Raw genomic sequence first — 20689 nt, forward strand, 5'->3', positions numbered from 1 at the left:
GTGTTGCGTTATTAGTTAAGGAGTCAGTTACTGCAGTAAGGAGAGGTGATATCTTGGAGGGGGCATCGAATGAAGCTTTGTGGGTAGAGCTTAGGAATAAAAAAGGGGCAGCCACATTGTTAGGTGTTTATTATAGACCCCCAGATAGTCAGCGGGAAATTGAGGAGCAAATATGTGCATAATTTGCAGAGGTGTGTAAAAACAATAACAATCGGATAATTATATTAGGTGATTTCAACTTTCCCAACCTTAATTGAGAATGACATAGTGTTAAGGGCTTGAATGGAGTGGTTTTCTTGAAATGTGTAAAGGAGAACTTTTTAGGTCAATATATAGAGGGTCCAACAAGGGACGGTGCATTGCTGGACCTAATTCTGGAGAATGAAGCCGGACAGGTGGCTGAGGTGGTGGTGGGGGAGCATTTTAGTGATAGCGACCACAACATGGTACAGTTTAAGTTTGTTATCGACAAAGAAATAGAAAAGTTGCAAAAAAATGTTTTAGATTGGGGGAGTGTTGAATGAATACTTCACATCCGTCTTCGCCCAAGAGAATGAGGATGAAGGTATCGAACTCGGGGACAGAGACTGCGAGGTTCTTAAGCAAATTGATATAGGGAGTGACAAGGTATTGGAGGTGTTGGCAGATTTAAAAGTGGACAAATCTCCAGGTCCAGATGATTTGTGTCCCAGACTGCTGAGGGAGGCAAAGGAGGAGATTGCAGGGGCTCTGACCAAATTTTTAATTCCTCTCTGGCCACCGGGGAGGTGCCAGAGGGCTGGAGAACAGCTAATGTGGTTCCGTTATTTAAGCAGGGTTGTAGAGATAAACCAGGGAACTACTGGCCAGTGAATCTCACGTCAGTGGTAGGGAAACTATTGGAGAAAGTTCTGAATGAAAGTATCTATCTCCAATTGGAGAGGAAAGGTTTGATCAGGGATAGTCAGCATGGATTTGTCAGTGGGAGGTCATGCCTAACAAATTTGATTGAATTTTTTGAGGAGGTGACCAGGTGTGTAGATGAGGGTAGTGCAGTTGATGTAGTTTATATGGATTTCAGCAAAGCCTTTGACAAGGTTTCACATGGGAGACTTATAAAGAAGGCAAATGCACATGGGATACAGGGTAATCTGCTAAGATGGATTCAAAATTGGCTTAGTTGTAGGAGGCAGAGGGTGATGACAGAAGGATGCTTTAGTGACTGGAAGCCAGTGTCCAGTGGCGTACCACAGGGATCTGTGCTGGGTCCCCTATTATTTGTCATTTATATAAACAACATAGATGACTATGTGGGGGGTAGGATTAGTAAGTTTGTGGATGACACAAAGATTGGTCGGGTGGTTAACAATGAGGTTGAGTGTCTTGGGCTACAGGAAGATATAGACGGGATGGTCAAATGGGCAGATAAGTGGCAGATGGGATTTAACCCTGAAAAGTGTGAGGTGATACACTTTGGAAGGAGTAATTTGACAAGGAAGTATTCAATGAACGGCATGACACTAGGAAGTTCAAAGGACCAAAGGGACCTTGGCGTGTGTGTCCATAGATCTCTGAAGGCGGAGGGGCATGTTAGTCGGGTGGTGAAAAAGGCATATGGGACACTTGCCTTTATCAATCGAGGCATAGATTACAAAAGTAAGAAGGTCATGTTGGAGTTGTATAGAACCTTGGTGAGACCACATCTGGAGTACTATGTGCAGTTCTGGTCGCCACATTATAGGAAGGATGTGATTGCACTGGAGGGGGTGCAGAGGAGATTCACCAGAATGTTGCCTGGGATGAAACATTTAAGTTATGAAGAGAGGTTAGATAGACTTGGGTTGTTTTCGTTGGAGCAGAGAAGACTGAGGGGCGACCTGATCGAGGTGTACAAGATTATGAGGGGCATGGACAGGGTGGATAGGGAGCAGCTGTTCCCCTTAGTTGAAGGGTCAGTCACGATTGGACATAAGTTCAAGGTGAGGGGCAGGAGGTTTAGGGGAGATGTGAGGAAGAACTTTTTTAACCAGAGGGTGGTGACGGTCTGGAATGCACTGCCTGGGAGGGTGGTGGAGGCGGGTTGCCTCACATCCTTTAAAAAGTACCTGAATGAGCACTTGGCACGTCATAACATTCAAGGCTATGGGCCAAGTGCTGGTAAATGGGATTAGGTGGGTAGGTCAGGTGTTTCTCATGTGTCGGTGCAGACTCGATGGGCCAAATGGCCTCTTCTGCACTGTGATTCTGTGATCTATCTCAACACCACTTTCCCGCATTATCCTCATATCCCGTGAAGTCACTGGTATCAGAAATCTATTGATTTATGTCTTGAACGTGCTCAGTGATTGACCTTCCACAGCCTCTGGGGTAGGGAATTCCAAAGATTCACCACCTGCTGAGTGAAGAAATTCCTCCTCATCCCAGTCTTAAATGGCTTGCCCCCTATTCTGAGACCGTGTTCCCTGGTTCTAGACTCACCAGCCAGGAGAAACATCCTATCCACATCTACCCTGTCACGCCTGTAAGAATTTTGTAAGTTTCAAAACTGTACACAGTTCTCCAGGTGCAGTCTCACCAAGGCTCTATATAACCGCAGCAAGACATCTTTACTCCTGTACTCAAGTCCTCTTGCGATTAAGACCAACACACCATTTGCCCTCCTAAATGTTTGCTGCACCTACATTTTAGCTTTCAGTGACTCATGAACAAGGACGCCCAGGTTCCTTTGGACATCAACAACTCCCAACCTCTCACCATTTAACTTTTGGACACTTAGACTGTCCAAATCCTTCTGAATCCTCCTTGCATCCTCCTCACAACTCACATTCCCACCTAGTTTTGTGTCATCAACAAATTTGGAAATATTACATTTGGTCCCCACATCCAAATCATTGATATAGATTGTGAACATCTGGGACTCAAGCACTGATTCTTCACCCCACCACCCCCCTCCCAGTAGCAGCCTGACATCCTGAGAATGACCTGTTTATCCCTACTCTCTGTTTTCTGTCTGTTAGCCAATTCTCAATCCATAGCAGTATATTACCCCCAATCTTATGAGCCCTAATTTTATTTACTAACCTCCTGTGTGGAGCCTTATCGAAAGCCTTCTGAAAATCCAAATACACCACATCCACTGGTTCTCCTTTATCTATGCTACAAGTAACATACTCAATAACTCCTTTCCTCAAAAAAATTTCCTTTCACAAATCCATGTTGACTCTGCCCAATTATACCATTATTTTCTAAGTGTCCAGTTATTACATCCTTGAGAATAGATTCTAACATTTTCCCTGCTACCGATGCCAAACTAACAGGTCTGTAGTTCTTCCTTTTCTCTCTCCCTCCCTTCTTAAATGTGTTAAACTACATTTGCTACTTTCTAATCTGCAGGAACCTTTCTAGATTCCATCGGGCAGGATTTTCAAGTCATCGGGCAGACCCTGGAGCGGCCAGGAAACAGTCCACCGCCCGCGATCGGCCCCCAATCGCGATTTCACACAGGCTGGCCAGTTAACAGCCAGCGTGAAAGGCACGCTAAAAAGCTCAGCGCTGCCGGGGTGAGGGCAGGAGGAGTGCGAGCGCGAAAGTTTGTGCATGCGCTGGGGAGTGTACACTGAAAGCTCCCTGAAGGCAGGGAGCGGCCTCAGGGAGCTGAAGAATCTTCAAACCAAAAAGAAAGATTTTTAAAATCTGAAAAAAATGTCCCGACATGGGACTCACTCACTCACAATAACATAAACAAAATAAAAATTTTGCCCAAAAATTTATATTTATTTTTTAATTAATTGTGGAAATCTCATCCCCCCGTGGATGAAGTTTCCTAAAAAATCCAAAGGCCGCTTGGCCGATTCATCCGCCCCCCAACTGTAAGGTTGGACAAGCAGCGAAAAATAGCTTTCAATTAATGACCTTAATAGGCTCCTTATTTGTCGGTGGGCGCACTGTCGACTCTCACGCCGACCGAAATATCGCCTGAGTGTGCGATGGTGTTGGGGCGCTTGCCGGACATCATCGCGCGCTGTTTTACACCCAGTCGGGTCAGGTGCGCGCCCGCCCATGGGATGTAAAATCCTGCCCTTAGAATTTTGAAAGATAACCACCCACTGTCTCTCCAGCCACCTCCTGCAACACTCTGGGATGTAGCTCATCTGGCCCAGGACATTTATCAACCTTTAATTTCATTATTTTTTTTGAGTACTACCTCTTTATTAATACTGATCTCTTTCAGTTCCTCATTTTCACTAGTCCCTTGGTTCCCTAATATTTCCAGGAGAATTTCTGTATATTCCTATGTGAAGACAGCCACAAAGTTTTTAGTTTCTCCACCATTTCCCTATTCTCCATTATAAGTTCTCCCAGCTCCCCCACCACTGCTCTTTCCCGCTGGTGCTGCAATTTTTTTCCTTTTCAAGTATTTATCCAGTTCCACTCAGAAAGTTACTAATGAATTTGCTTTTTCAGGCAGTGCATTCCAGAACACAAAGACACACTATGTTAAAACAGATCTCCCCATGTCCCCTTGCTTTTGTTTGCCAGTCACCTCGAATCTGTGATCTCTGACGACCAACCCTCTTTGATCTCTGGTAGAAAATACACCCCAGTTAAGCATGAGTTTATTAATGGTATATCATTAAAACCTCACCATAACATGCAGGATTTTGTAATTGGGTAAATAGAACTTGATAAAATTAATTCTCCCCCATTAATGCCACTTAATGTTCATTAAATCAGAGGCTGAATGAACAGGGTGAGCAGGGTCTTATATCCATGTCACTGTTTAAGCAGCTGTCCAGGACTTCCTGTTCTCTGAGAGAATCTCTCACTGCTGCCTAGACACCACTGGGAACCTATGGTGTGGATGTTTTCCTCACGGTCACCGTGGCTCAACTCTCCGAGGAGTGTGTGCATCAGTCCATTGGTAGGATTCTCACTATTAAATCAAAAGGTTGTAGGTGCAGTACTAGACAGTACATGAAGCAGGAGATAGTGGCAGCGCGAAATGAAGCACCTGCTGCTTTGCTGGAAGGGTCGGCCTATCAGAGGAGCCTTTCAATGGAGACTCTGCCTATTGTTACCCGGGTCTCCCAGTGTTCTGGCAATGACTCCTCCCTGAGGAGCTTGTCTGGCCATCCAGCCATTCTGTGTATGTAGGACCTTACATTGTGTGAATTGGCTGCTGTGTTTTGCTGCACAGCCACAATGACCGTTGCTGTCTGTGCAATTTCATTGTGTGCAAAAAATAAAGAAATGGAACAATTAATGAACGTGTATAAAATGGATTATCATTTTGGAAATGTGTGTTTTTCCAGCCCACAGATTAAACACCAGTCCCGTTCCCATCGACCTGAGGCTGATAACTGCGCAAACATCACATTGAGATCAGAGGTGGGGACACATCAGCGTCCCAGTGTACCCTCCGTCCCCAATTCAGGTTAACTGCCTCCAGTAAATTACGGGGAGGTGTGGGCGTAGTGGTATTGACACTGGACTGGTAATCTAGAGACCCAGGGTAATGCTCTGGGGACCCAGGTTCAAATCCCACCACGACAGATGGTAGAATTTGAATTCAATAAAATATCTGGAATTAAAAGTCTAATGATGACCATGGGCAGAATTTCACCCATGGTGGGCCAGACTGGGCCAGGCCAGAGAGGAAGCCGCCCGCGATCAGGGCCGGAAGGCTGTTTCGTGCTGCTGGGCCAATTAAGGGTGGGGGAAGGAGTGTGAGCACAAGAGCTGCCTCAGGGAGATGAAGAGATATGGAAAAAAAAAAGTGATCCTGTCACGAGCAGGAACATGTTATTAACGAAAAACTAAAGTTTTCAATTTTATTTTTATTTGCGGGATGAGGTTTCCAAAAAAAAAAGCAAAGGTCTGCTCACCAACCGAAAAGTTTAAGTTAATAATTACTGAATGGCCTTAACAGGCCAGTGAATGGTGGGCAGGCGAGCGCCGATGTCAGTGTGCAGCAGGCCTGTGAATGGTGGGCAGGCGAGTGCCGATGTCAGTGTGCAGCAGTGCAGTAGTTCACCGGAGCTGGCACTCGCCCACCGACCGAGCAATCGCTCGACTGCACGTTAACGTCAGCACGCGCGGCCCAATTCAACCTGTCTCATTTCATGCTCGAGCGGGTTGGGCGCCCACTCACCCGCCCACCCACCGACCGAAAATCTCTGCCCCGTGAAACCCTTGTGGATTGTCGTAAAAACCCATCTGGTTTAGGGAAGGAAATCTGCCATCCTCACCGGGCCTGGTCTACACGCGTCTCCAGACCCACAGCAAGGTGGTTAACTCATAAAAAATGCCCTCTGAACAAGGGCAATTAGGGACGGGCAATAAGTGCTGGCCTAGCCAGCGACGCCCACATCCCATGAGCAAATAATAAAAATAGAACAGGACATACCCTAAAGTCAGCTGAAAAAAATCAGGGAAGAATTGCTTTCCCAAAAGGAAGAAACAGTAAAAATTGGGAAATAAGAATGCTGCTTTTGCAGACATTTAAATGGAACACCAGACAAACTGGGAAATAAATGTACTGGTCTGAACTGTTTTTTCCTTCTGGGTTCTGGTTGGCCCCGCCACGTACTGGTTATTCTGGTTAGAATGTGACCTGGTTTCAACTGGTTTTTCCTTTGGGGGTGGCCCAGGTGTAAGTTATTGGTCGGAAAGTGGGAAAGGTCCTGTCTAAATACAGACGGGTGAGACTGTTTCATCGCACTGGCTTTGTCACTGCAATTTTAAAAAAACTCACAGCACCAACTGGCTCTAGCCACGTCTCCGATTGAATTAATCTTCATGGCAAATTCAGTGAATTGTGCCCATTTGCAGGTTCTTAAAATTAAGCTGCTTCTTAAGATGCAAGAAAAAACGTTTAGATATTACCTTATAGTTAATTTACTAAGAAACTGCCCACTGTAGCTATTTATATAGCCATATATAAAGAGAAGACAAGAGCAGGTCAGAGGCTGGGCATCCTCCGGCAAGTAACTCACCTCCTGACTTCCCAAAGCCTGTCCACCATCCACAAGGTGCAAATCAGGAGTGTGATGGAATACTCCCCACCTCGTTCATGGGATGTGGATGTCATAGATGTCATGCCTTCTCAACCTCGCTCGCCTGAGGTGTGGTGACCCTGAGGTTAAACCCACCATCAGGCATCTCTCTCTAATGAGAGATCAGCCTGGGGTCCTCTGGGACTACAGCAACTTTCATGCACCCAGAATAGAAACTCTATCCTCAAATCTTTTTCACCCTCAGTGAGATTTTCAAACAGTGAAGCAAGCTGTCATGGGGTTAGCTCAAGAAGCAGTGAAGAGATAAAGATAATTAGACAAAGCAAAACCTGTTGATGAAAGTATGTTGAAGAGAAGAAGATAATTAACAACTTGATGAGTGATGTTAGGAATTGAAGATGTAAGTAAGTGTGTGCAGTAGTTTATGTATCAATGAGCCTTGTCAAAGCAGCCCAGAAATTGGGATGCACTGTTTTCTGCTGAAGTCCCAGGTGATGATGCATCTTGACTAGTACGTGTGGCCATCCCATCTCGTGCTTCCCACACCCCTTTGTCTGTGTAATACCTGTGTCTCTCCAATTCTCCTGTATGTTTCAGAGACTAGGGGCTGGATTTTCACGACTAAGGTGGGTAGCTCGAGTTGGGAAATTTCCAGACTCGGCAGGTCCACTTTGATTTAAAGAGTGCCATTAAATCCAGTTTCCTCTTTTTGGAGGCAGGGGTCAGATCAAGCAGGTCCCACTACTCTGGAAGCACATCGTAGGCAACCATGAGGATGGGCAAGTGCTGAAGCAGACTGGTTAGAAGTCTACCACGTTGGTTCTCTGGGACTTTGTCTCGATTGTTTTAGAAGCTGGTAGGCCCTCTAGCCCTCTAGCCCTCACCCCCATTTGATAGTGAAAAAAAAACTCCTATTGATGAAACTCATTCAAAGCGTTTAAACCTCCACCTGTGTTTGATCTGTTATAAAAGCAAATAAATGTCTATTCAGACCCCATATCAAAGGCAGTTAATCTGTTAATAGTCTCTTTAAACTGTCAATCAAACTGTGAACTCATATCTACCCTCTGAGACAAGTGTAGCTTTTGAAACACAGCCAAATATTCTTAATAACATAATAATGGCCTTTGGAAAATGACAATAAAGAGCTCTATTGAAACTGCATGACCAGATAGTAATGCATTTGCCAAATCTACATCAGAGGGCCTGTCAATCAAAGCTGCCCAACAGGTGGTATTTCTTTTTTAACTCTCACTGATAGCTTACGCCTATTTTTTTTCAAACTTAAAGAGGAGGGGATTTAAAATGCTTCAGAGTAAGAGACTCAAACAAGCTTTATCTGCCTTTCAAAAGTGCTTATGCATACTCCATCAATTCATGACTCCCACACTGTGGGTTAAGGCGCTTGTTACAGCAAAACTGGAGTCTGTCTGAACTCAGTATTCAGTTCAAAAGGCCCTGCGGAGTTTGGGATTCCTGCCGGTGTGAACTTCACCCTGTCCCCTTCCCCCCGCCATCAAAAATTGTTTCTGTGGCAGTGGGCGTGACTTGTGCATCCAGGTCCTGCTGCCATTTTTAAAGATCTGCAGAGCCGCCCCGACTACATGAAAATCAGGCCTTAGGACCATCTGGCAAGCAGACGGAGCAAAACCTGGTGTGATGGACCAGGGGTGGAATGATTACATTCATCAATGGATGGGTCAGTAAATGACAGCCCAACATGCCTCTCCCGCAAAGGGAAGCCCCACTGAAATTAGGCGGACACAGTTCAATTGTAAGGGATCTCTTGTTTAAGATGGAGTTGAAGAGAATTTTTTTCTCTGAGAGGGTCATGAGCCTGTGGGATTCTGTTTCCCAGAGAGTGGTACAGGATGGGTCATTGAATATTTTTACGGCAGGCAGACGGACATAGATTCTTGACCAACAAAGGAGTTAGAGGTTATCGGGGGTAGACAGGAAAGTGGAGTTGAGGTTACAATCAGATCAGCCATACTCTTATTAAATGGCGGAGCAGGCTCGAGGGGCCGAATGGCCTACTCCTAATTCATGTGATTGTAACTTGTCCTGTGTGCCAGAATCATCAAACACCATCGCCTACTTGGCCAAGCTCAGGCATGAGGCTGCCAGAGTCGACCTATACCTGTCCTTCAAAACCCAGGAAATGCACCCCTGCCCCCATCCCTGGAAGGGGAAGAAGCATCCAGTTGTCAACCATTAGAACAGACCATAGGACTCAGGATAGAGTGACCTTCTCCACCCTGAGGAGAGCATGAGGATGGAAACATAAGATTCCCCAAGCAACACTTTGAAGGAATATGTGACAATGATGTAGTGTTTCCATATTACAATGATGTAATGGGGTTCATGTTACTGAAGCAGTCCAAATGCAGCAAGACCTGGGCGATATCGAGGCTTGGGCTGACAAGTGACAACTAACATTCGCACCATTCAAGGTCCAGGCAATGACTATCTCCAACAAGAGAGAATATAACTATCATTCCTTGACATTCAATGGCATTACCATCACTGAATCCCCCACTGCCAACATCCTGGGGGTTACCATTGACCAGAAACTGAACTGGACCAGCTATATAAATATTGTGGCTACAAGAGCAGGTCAGAGGCTAGGAATCCTGAGATGAGTAACTCACCTCCTGACTCCCCACAGCCTGTCCACCATCTACAAGTCACAAGTCAGGCATGTGATGCACTTGCCTGGATGAGTGCAGCTCCAACAACACTCAATGAGCTGGACACCATCCAGGGCAAAGCAGTCCGCTTGGTTGGCACCACATCCACCACCTTAAACATTTACTCCCCCCACCACTAGCTCACAGTAGCAGTGGTGTGTATTATATGCAATATGTACTGCAGCAACTCACCAAGGCTAGTTAGACAGCACCTTCCACGTCCACGACCTCTATCACCTGGAACAAGGGCAGCGGACACATGGGAACATCACCACCTGGAGGTTCCCCTCCAAGTCACTCACCATCCTGACTTGGAAATATATCACTGTCGCTGGGTCAAAATCCTTGAGCACCCTCCCTAACAGCACTGTGGGTGTACCTACACCACATGGACTGCAGCGGTTCAAGAAGGCAGCTCACCACCACCTTCTCAAGGGCAATTAGGGATGGGCAATAAATGCTGGCCCAGCCAGCGAAGCCCACATCCCATGAATGAATAAAGAAAACGTAGTGGCTAGGGTTCACATTACAAAGTGATGTGGGATTGATACTGGATGTGATTTAGATTTTACAGTTATGTTCAAAGTAGTGCTGTTAAATTCTAAATGTGCTAGGATCTAATTTTTGCCCTTTTAGTTACAGTAAACATCAGTGGATTGGCTCACGGCGAAAAAGTCACGCGCTTGGGGTTTTTTAAATGTTACTGGTTCCCTCAGAGATCTTTTGGATTGATTAATTTTAGTGCAGGAGTGAGGCCATGTTTATCAAGATGCTAGTCTTTATTGTGTTGGCAATTTTAAAACTGGGAGATTAAAAGCAGATAAAACATGAGGAACTGCAAATGACACACAAAGCCATTGAATTTAAGTGGCTTAATAGGCCTTATTGTATTTGCAACAATAGGATCGTTAGAGATATATTTCCCCCAGGAGCTGTTGAAGTGCCATTTCACTACAGAACTGCTATTAAAGCTATTAACATTTGGACGTTTAGCTTGAATTGGACGCTGATTGGATTTTGAAAAAAAAAATAGGACAGACTTCTGTCTACTGATGCTCACTTAGCTCTGAGATATTAAGAGGTAATTTCCATTCTGACCGTAAGATATTTGTGCATTGCCGAAGAAAGGATGAGACTTTATAGACAGACTTCAGAAGTTAAGAGCCATTCACAAGAGTTGTAGGGGCCAGTGTTGGAATCCGATAGAGGTCTTGCATTATGAAAGGATTCATTCTAATCAGTCTCTGTGTAATAGGAAGTCCTTCTAAATCCCCCTTTAACTCTCTTTACATTTATCTTAAAATGTCTTGCCTCTCCTTATCTTGACGCGTTATTCCCCATCTTCCCTGAACTGATAGTAATCCCGCGCCCGAACTCAGTCCCCTCCTCCAACTCTCACCCATGTCTTGCCTTTGTTTTAAGAACTTGTTGAATGGCGAGTCATGGGTGCTAATCTGTTTTACTCATATATGTTTTAGTGGGACTGATGCAGTTGTAATTGCTCTGACAGCTGTGCCTTAAAACACTTGTTAAATTTAATATGGAATAGAATATTTCCCCAGTATTTGTTTTTTCTCCAGGATTTCGACATCAACAACCCATATCAATTAACATTACTCTAAATGTTGGGATTTGCGAGCTAAAAATGAAGCATTATGTCATTACATTGCACACAAATATTAACAGCAACTTTATGCAGTGTCTTTGAAGTAATAATATACCCGAAGGCGTTTCACAGAAGCATAATCGAGCAATATTTTACACCGAGCCACGTGGGGAGATATTAGCACAGGTGACCAAAAGCTTGGTTGAAGAGAGAGGTTTTAAAGAGTGTCTTATAAGAGGAGAGAGGTGGAGGGATTTAAGGAGGAAATTCCAGAGCTTAGACATAGGCAGCATGGCCTCCCATGATTTAAAATGGGGGATGTGTGAGAGACCAGAATTGGAGGAGTGCAGATATCCCAAAGAGTTGTGGGGCTGGAGGACGTTCCAGTTATAGAGAGGGGGACAAGGCCATGGTGGGATCTGAAAATGAGGACAGTGGTCCTAAAATTGAGGCTTTGCCAGGTCAGGAGTCAATGTCAGTCAGTGAGCACAGGGAGTAATGGGTGAATGGGATTTTATGTTGTGTTTATTTCCAGTTTGAAGGAGAGACGTGTGGATCTGAGACCAGTGTTTAAAACCTAACTGTAATGGTAAGGGTACAAAGGCAGAGCTGGATAAAGTGAACTGGGAAACGAGGTTAAAAGGTAGGACAGTAGAGATGCAGTCGGAGACTTTTTAATTTCAACAAAGATTTATCCCAGTGAGAAAGAAAGATTCTTTGAGAAGGATGCATCACCCGTGGTTAAATAAGGAAGGTAAGGATGGTATCAAACTGAAAGAAACATTGTACAATTCTGAAGATTAGTGGTAGGTCAGAGTTTGGTCAGATTTTGAGAACCAGCAAAGAATGATGAAAAGTAATAAAGAGAGGGAAATTGGAGTATGAGAAAAGACTAGCTAGTAATATACAAACAAATAGTAAGAGTTTTGACAAGTATTTAAATTGGGAAAGAATACCTCAAGCTAGTGTTGGTCAGAGTGAGTCTGGGCAATTGATAATGGAAGCCAAGGAAATGGTGCAGGTATTGAACAGGTATTTTGTGTCACTCTTCACTGTGGAAGACATATAAAACTTCCAAAAGATACTTGAAAATCAAGGGGTGAACGAGAGGAAGGAACTTAGGGAACTTAAAACATTCACCATCATTAGGGAAAAGGTGCTGAAAGGCTATTAGGACAAAAGGCTGACAGGTCCCCAGCACCAGTTGGCCTGCGTCCTTAGGTCTTAAAGGAAGTGGCTCCAGGTATAGTAGAGGCATTGGTTATAATCTTCCAAAATTCTGTAGATTCTGGTAGGGTCCTAGTGGGTTGGAAAATGGCTGATGTAATACCTTTATTCGAGAAAGGAGGGAGACAAAAAGCAGGAAACTATAGACCAGTTAGCCTAACATCTTTCATTGGGAATTACATACGAACATGTGAATTAGGAGCAGGACTAGGCCACTTGGCCCTCGAGCCTGCTCTCCCATTCAATAAGATCATGAATCGCTAGAATTCCTTATTAAGAAGGTTATAGCAGGATACTTAGAATATCATAATGGGATCAGGCAGAGTCAACATGGTTTTGCGAAAGGGAAATCAATTTATTCGAGTACTTTGAGGAAGTGACAAGCAAGATGGATAAAGGGGAACCTGTAGATGTGGTGCGCTTGGATTTCTAAAGGTTACTCCACAAAAGAAGAGCTCATGGTAAATGGGGTAACATATTAGTATGGATAAAGGATTAGTTAACTAACAGGAAGCAGAGAGTAGGTATAAATGGGTAATTTTCAAGTTGGCATGCTGTAACTAGTGGAGTGCCACAGGGATTAGTGCTGGGGCTTCAGCTATTTACAATTTTTCTCAATGACTTAGATGAAGGGATTGAATGTATGGTAGCAAAATTTGCTGATGACACCAATGTCGGAAAGTAAGTTGTCAAGAGGAGGTAGGGACTCTGCAAAGGGATACAGACAGGTTAAATGAGTGGTAAAAAAAATTGTCAGATGGAATATAATGTGGGAAAATGTGAAGTTATCCACTTTGGCAGGAAAAATAGAAAAGCAGTGTAGTATATAAATGGAGAGAGATTGAAGAACCCTGAGGTACAGAGGGATCTGGGTGTCCTGGTACACGAATCATGAAGTTAGTCTGCAGATGCAGCAAGTGAGTAGGCAAATGGAATGTTGGTGTTTATTACAAGGTGAATGGAATATAAAAGTAGGGAAGTTTTACTGCAGCTGTACTGAGCCTTAGTGAGACCACATCTGGAATATCGTGCACAGTTTTGGTCTCCTTATTTGAAAAAAGCCAGAGGGTGGAATCGTCTAGTCCCATTGGCAGCAGGCGTTGAGGCAGGGGGAATGGGAATTCGGATGTGAGGAGCAGGAATCGGTTTCACGCTGGCATGAAATGTGGGATCATTCACATTCCGCGTTGGCAGACACCAACGGATCTCCTTGGAGGTTGGTGTGAACCCGATTTGCATCCCGGTAATGGGATGCAAAGTAAGGCTCAACTGGAATCATTCCCCCATGCCAAATTTACCATTACGCTGGTGGGAAAACACACCGGCCCAGAACGCGTCTGGACAAGTGTGACATGCAGAAGTCGGGACTCACCGTTAGGGCCTTGCTCAGTTGTGGACATCCGAGGAGAAGATGATGCTGGAGCCCGACAGCTACCGGAGCCTGGAGGAACACGTGCATCACATGCTGGGTTTATCCTTATGGATACGGCTCCACCACGAAGCAGCTCTCAGAAGGTGGGAGGCCTCATTTGATGTCTCGGGTCTGCTTCGGAACATCACGGTCTTGGCCATGGGCTGCTACGTATGATCGGTGAGGGGGTAGGGAGAGGAAGGTCTAGGTCAGAGTAGGAGGGGAAGGTGCACTGGAGGGGGCGCGGGGCTGGGGTGGGTGAGGTTTGGTCGGGGGAGGAAGGTGTTGTGGATTGAGCTCTATTGGGGGGACGGACGAAGGTGTTGGGGATGAGGTTATTGGGGGGAACGAAGGTGTCGGGGGTGGGTGGGGTGAGGTTGGGAGGAAGAAAGAAGTTGTCCAGGGGGAGGACAGAGTACAGGGGGAGGAGGGTGTAATGGTGGAGAATGCCGCAGTGGGGAGGTGGGTATAAGGGAGGGAGTTCGGAGTGGGGAAGGTGACCGGGGGAAGGCAGGAGTTCAGAGATGGGAAAGTTTCTAGGGAGGAGGAGGAAGTAAGGGGGTGATGTCGAGGTGAACATGCAAGGGAGAGGTCTGTGGAGTCAATGACTGCCTCCTGGGGAGTAAACTGAGGGTGGGCATGGCAGGAGGGGATGGTGAGTGTGAGAAGGGGCAGAGGGAGCCAGTAGAATGGGAGGCTGAGCATCAACTCGCAGACACTTCCTCCTACCACCCCCTGGACCATGACCCCACCACTGAACATCAAGCCATTGTTTCCAGGACTGTTACTGACCTCATCTCCTCTGGAGATCTTCCTTCCACAGCCTCCAACCTGATAGTCTCCCAATCTCGGACGGCACACTTCTACCTCCTATCCAAAATTCACAAACAGGACTGTCCCGGCAGACCGATCGTGTTAGCCTGTTCCTGCCCCACGGAACTCATTTCTTGCTATCTTGACTCCATTCTCTCTCCCCTTGTCCAGTCCCTTCCCACCTACATCCGTGATTCCTCTGACACCCTACATCATATCAACAATTTCTAGTTCCCTGGCCCCAACCGCCTCCTCTTCACCATGGACGTCCAATCCCTCTACACCTCCATCCCCCACCGGGATGGTCTGATGGCTCTCCGCTTCTTCCTCGAACAGAGGCCCGAACAATCCCCATCCACCACTACTCTCCTCTGTCTGGCTGAACTTGTTCTCTCACTGAACAATTTCTCCTTAAACTCCTCTCACTTCCTCCAAATAAAAGGTGTGGCTATGGGTACCCGCATGGGCCCCAGCTATGCCTGTCTCTGGTGGTTGACAGGGCCCTCAACCGTGTCCGGCCCATCTCCCGTGCATCCGCCCTCACACCTTCCTCTCCCTCCCAGAAACATGATAGGGTCCCCCTTGTCCTCACTTATCACCCCACCAGCCTCCGCATTCAAAGGATCATCCTCTGCCATTTCCGCCAACTCCATCATGATGCCACCACCAAACACATCTTCCCTTCACCCCCCCTGGTGGCATTCCGCAGGGATCGTTCCCTCCGGGACACCCTGGTCCACTCCTCCATCACCCCGTACACCTCAACCCCCTCCCACGGCACCTTCCCATGCAACCGCAGAAGGTGCAACACCTGCCCCTTTACTTCCCCTCTCCTCACCGTCCAAGGGCCCAAACACTCCTTTCAAGTGAAGCAGCATTTCACTTGCACTTCCCTCATTTTAGACTACTGCATTCGTTGCTCCCAATGCGGTTTCCTCTACATTGGAGAGACTAAACGCAGACTGGGTGACCGCTTTGCGGAACACTTTCGGTCTGTCCGCAAGCATTACCCAGACCTCCCTGTCGCTTGCCATTTTAACACTCCATCCTGCTCTCATGCCCACGTGTCTGTCCTTGGCCTGCTGCATTGTTCCAGTGAAGCTCAACGCAAACTGGAAGAACAGCACCTCATCTTCCGACTAGGCACTTTACAGTCTTCCGGACTGAATGTTAAGTTCAACAATTTTAGATCATGAACTCTCTCCTCCATCCCCACCCCCTTTTCGATTCCCCCCCTTTTTTTCCAACAATTTATATAGATTTTTCTTTTCCCACCTACTTCCATTATTTTTAAATGTATTTCCATCCATTGTTTTATCTCTACCTTTTAGCCTATTTCGATTCCTTCCCCCCACCCCACCCCCACTAGGGCTATCTGTACCTTGCTCGTCCTGCTTTCTACCCTTAATTATCACATTCCTTAGATAATATCACCACCTTCAACACCTCTTTTCCTTTTGTCTATGACATCTTTTGGCTATCTCCACCTATCACTGGCCCTCTATCCAGCTCTACTTGTCCCACCGGCCTCTTAAACCAGCTTATATTTCACCTCCCTTCTATTTTTACTTAGTTCTGTTGAAGGGTCATTCGGACTCAAAACATTAACTGTGTTCCTCTCCGCAGATGCTGCCAGACCTGCTGAGTTTTTCCAGGTATTTTTATCTTTGTTTCAGTAGAATGGGAGGGTGAGGGTGCATTGGTCACAGTAGAAGGGGTGGTGATGGTGGTTGGTGGGGACTCGAAGGTAGACATGGGCCCTGGGGGTGGTAGGGAGAGGTTGGGGAGGCCAATGTGGATGGGAGTGGGATTTTCAGGAGGGTAGGAAATGTGCACATTCACCTGGGAATCCTGGAAAGAAAAGGGTTCGGGTTGGGAGGGGATGGTGGGGAGGGGGAGGGTGATGCTGGGGAGTCAACAGTGATGGGGAAAGGACATGGGTGACTGGGGGGGGAAAGGATGGGGGGAGCTGATCAAAACTTGATGACTATCATGTTTGTTAAATCGAAAGTGAGCGGAGCCTCATGTTGGACGGGTACAGGTGCTGCATGGGAGTGCGGTCAGTGGGTGGGCAGAGATGCAGGACGGCTCAGATGGACAACTGAAAGAGAATCCCAGCCGGCAGCATTGGAAATGCTGGGGACAGTGAGATGAGTGTGATGGAGGGAGGCTCCGTGTGTGTGGGAGAGGCTTGCACGAGGCTCCGAATGGCCCTGCCACACACACACTTCTCTCTCCAGAATCACACGTGGCCTGGCTGTGTACAGCTGAACTGCTAGAGGGGGGGATGCAGTGGGTGAACTCGCGAAGCCTGTCGATGAAACTGAAACACAAAGTTACAAATTATTCACTGAAAGTGAATATATTTTCAGATTATAAAGTGAGAAGATGTGTTCACCCGTGCAACCGCTTCTGATCAGAATTTCTTAACTTTTCCAGGCCTAACACTTCTTCTAGGTGCTGCCCTGACATCCGCAGCAGGGGTGGAGACCGCCTGTGCAATGGTTGGCCCTGTTGCCTCTGATGACTTTGGTGTGCGTTCCCTGGAGAGCCGAGGCCTTGATGGTCCCGTCTTGCTTTGGTTGTTCTCCTGTGAGCCAGCTGCTCCCTCTACAGTGACAGAGGACAGGGTTGACAGGGTCACAGGCAAAGGGACAGCCTCTGAGACTCCTGGGTGGATGACCTAGGGGTGTCCAGCAGCCACTCCCCCTTCTTTCGGGTGCCCAAGGGCCCCGGCCTGACCTTGAAGGGAAGGAGAACCTGGGGGGATCTTGAGGTGCCCTTGTATTGCCACTGCAGAAACTCACTCATGGCTACCGCATTGGGGTGCAGGTCTGTGTGCATCTCATTCTGCTGGACCAGGGTCTCCATGGTGCCAGCCATCCTCCCCATGGAGACCTCCACATGCACACATGTGGGCACCACTTCATCAGAGAGCAGGCGGACGCACTTCTCTGACTCGTGTGCCACTCTGTTGAGAGCTTCCAACATCTCTGTGTGATGTTCCCTGCCTTCTGCTGACTCTCCAGGATGAGCTGGAAGGCCAAATCCAGAGGCTTGTCTTCTGAGTCGGACCCCACAGGTGCCTCTACCACAGCAGCCCTCTGAGTGCCGGGGAGCTCGGCTGAACCTGCTGTGGACACGTGTCCATGTGGTGACCACCAGTTTGTGAACCGAGCCTGCTCTAGATCTAGGTCCCACCGAGGTGTGTGTCTCTGCGCTGGTGCAGGGTGTGGGTAAGCGCTGTGACGGGTCTTCCAGGCTGCTTATTTCCAGCTCTTCAATGGAGGAGGAGTCCTCTTGGCTGGAGGTGAGGATGTGGATGGAGCTGAGGGACTGGCTGGCTGAGGGTGTTGGTCGCTTGGCAGAGCTCCCTGTGAACCAGAGTAGAGATAACTGGTGCAGGGCAGCAGAGTCAAAAGCAGGAGAGAGCACTCACAGTTGCGTTGAGAGAGGGATGATGTGGTGCAGGATCCTCACGAGGGTGTTCACCGCCGACCTCAGCATCACCACAGGCACGGTCCACACCCTCACCAGTCAGCGCGATGGCAGCTCCTCACAGTGAGTGAGGGGCCTAATTTGGACCACTCCACCCCTGGTCGGGGACCTCTCCCTGCTGTTGTGAGCCAGCTTCTCCTGCATGGAAACAGATGGAGAGAGTGTGAGCAGGACACATGGCACTGAGTGGAATGTTTGTGTGGTGAGCGGAATCATGGACGGGATGAGGACGTGAGCTCCAGAGGATATGAGGCTGATGGAGATGTGAGGGTGTGTGTGAGAGTTAGTGGTGTTGTCCCTTGAGGTGTGAGATCCCTGTGGATGTGTGATGGGTTTGTGAGTGTGTGAGTTGAGAATGATGAACAAAGTGACTTAACCTGGCGGAACGGAAGAGACCATTCACCCTGTAGCGGCACAGGGTGGCTGACCCGCTCTGTGCTCCGGTGACGCTGACCCGCTCTGTGCTCCGGTGGCGCTGACCCGCTCTGTGCTCCGGTGGCGCTGACCCGCTCTGTGCTCCGGTGGCGCTGACCCGCTCTGTGCTCCGGTGGCGCTGACCCGCTCTGTGCTCCGGTGGCGCTGACCCGCTCTGTGCTCCGGTGGCGCTGACCGCCGCCGCCACCACCTCCCAGGTTGGATTGATGCCTCTGGTGAGCCTCCTGTGCCAGAGCGGGGGTAGAGGACATCGATGCAGCCGTCCACTGTGTCCAGCAGGTGCCCCCGAGGCAGGTCATTAAATTTGGGAGCTGCCGTCTTCCAGGCTTTCGGGGCCACCTGTGGCCTGGAGCAGTCCTGCTCTGTAGACATGAAGTTGGCTGCGTCTGGTGCACTTTAAATATGGCACCCGGAGCGAGGAAGCGCTGAGGTCACAGTGTGGTGGGCACACCCCAGTCTGTGATCCGGAGTTTTCCCTGTGAATGGATTGTTAATGAGGCCGGATGTACCATGAATGGGACAATGCGGAATGATAAGCCACCATTGCGGCCGGCGGGTAAAATGTCTTCTTCCATGCTCGCTACCGCACTTAGTGCAAATCTGGGATGATTCCACCCATCATTGCATTCGAAGCAATGCAGAGAAGGTTCACTTGACTCATTCCTGCAATGAAGGGCAGATCTTATGTGGTAAGTTAGACAGGCTGGGCCTGTATGCATTGAGTTTAGAAGAATGAGAGGTGATCTTATTGAAACATATAAGATCCTGAGGGGATTTGACAGGGTGGATACCAGGAGGACGTTTCCCCTCATGGGAGAGACTGGAACCAGGGGGCACAGTTTCAAAATAAGAGGCATCCTTCTTAAGACAGAGGATAGGAGAATTTTTTCTGAGGGTTGTTAGTCTGTGGAATTCTCTTCCCCAAAAAGCAGTGGAGACTGGGTCACTGAATTTACTCAAGGCTGGGTTAGACAGATTTTGATAAACAAGGGAGTGAAGGGTTATGGGGTCACAGACAGGAAACCGGAGTTGAGGCCACAACCAGATCTCACTGAATGGCGGAACAGGCTCAAGGGGCCGAATGGCCTACTCCTGCTCCTAAGTCCCATGTTCCTGTGTTCCTAGTTTGTGGTGCTGAGCTGAAGATTATTTGTTAGTCAGTGAGCCACATATTGAAAGGAGAACTCTAGCCCAGGTGTGCTCAATGGTGACAATACTCTGTCTCAGCAATCGGATATTACAGAAACTGGCAGCTGATCCCAGCTCATCATCTAAACAGAGCTTGATATTAATTTGTCCACATCTAAATCATTCTTCATTCAAGTGCAGTACATATTTAAATCACTGAGATAAGCAGGGTGTCTGGAATTGAAACAGTAACTGGATACATTAAATCGGAGTGAACCAGGATAATGATGAATTCTAATTTACTATATACTATTTGTGTAATGTTGCTTCAGCAGAAATAAAATGATCTTTCCTGATATGTTGCTATAACACTTTGAGCACGTGATGCGTACATGATGTGTACTTATCTCCACTACATCACCTCGGAGAAGCTGTCTCTTATCAGTCCGTAAACTTGCAGATGTTTCTGACTGATCGGACGCATGGATTAATTGGATTTAAGAGCCCTGGAGAAATCCTTGCCTTGTATTTGGATTTGACAGTATTTGAACCCAACACCTTTTAATTTTCGAAGGTGGCTTGCTACCAGTCCGGTGCTCTGTATGAGTCTAAACCCCACATAACGCTTAATATGGCAACATGTGTATTTCACACACTAACTGATGACTGGGGAAAAGGCAAAACAGGATGCGCGGGATAATTACTTGCAGTTTCTCAGGCTTATGGTGATAAGCCATGTTATCTTGTTGCTATAGCAACCACCTTTCTACTCCACTACCGCCTAATATGATTTATGAATCTAAGCCCTGTATAACAGGAGCAGGTGTATGGCGCTGTATGAAATCTGTGTGCTTCATATTCTCCCCCGGTAAAGGGTCGCTTTTCT

This window comes from Cetorhinus maximus, chromosome 22, assembly GCF_964194155.1.
Source record: "Cetorhinus maximus chromosome 22, sCetMax3.hap1.1, whole genome shotgun sequence".
In the NCBI taxonomy this organism is placed as follows: Eukaryota; Metazoa; Chordata; class Chondrichthyes; order Lamniformes; family Cetorhinidae; genus Cetorhinus; species Cetorhinus maximus.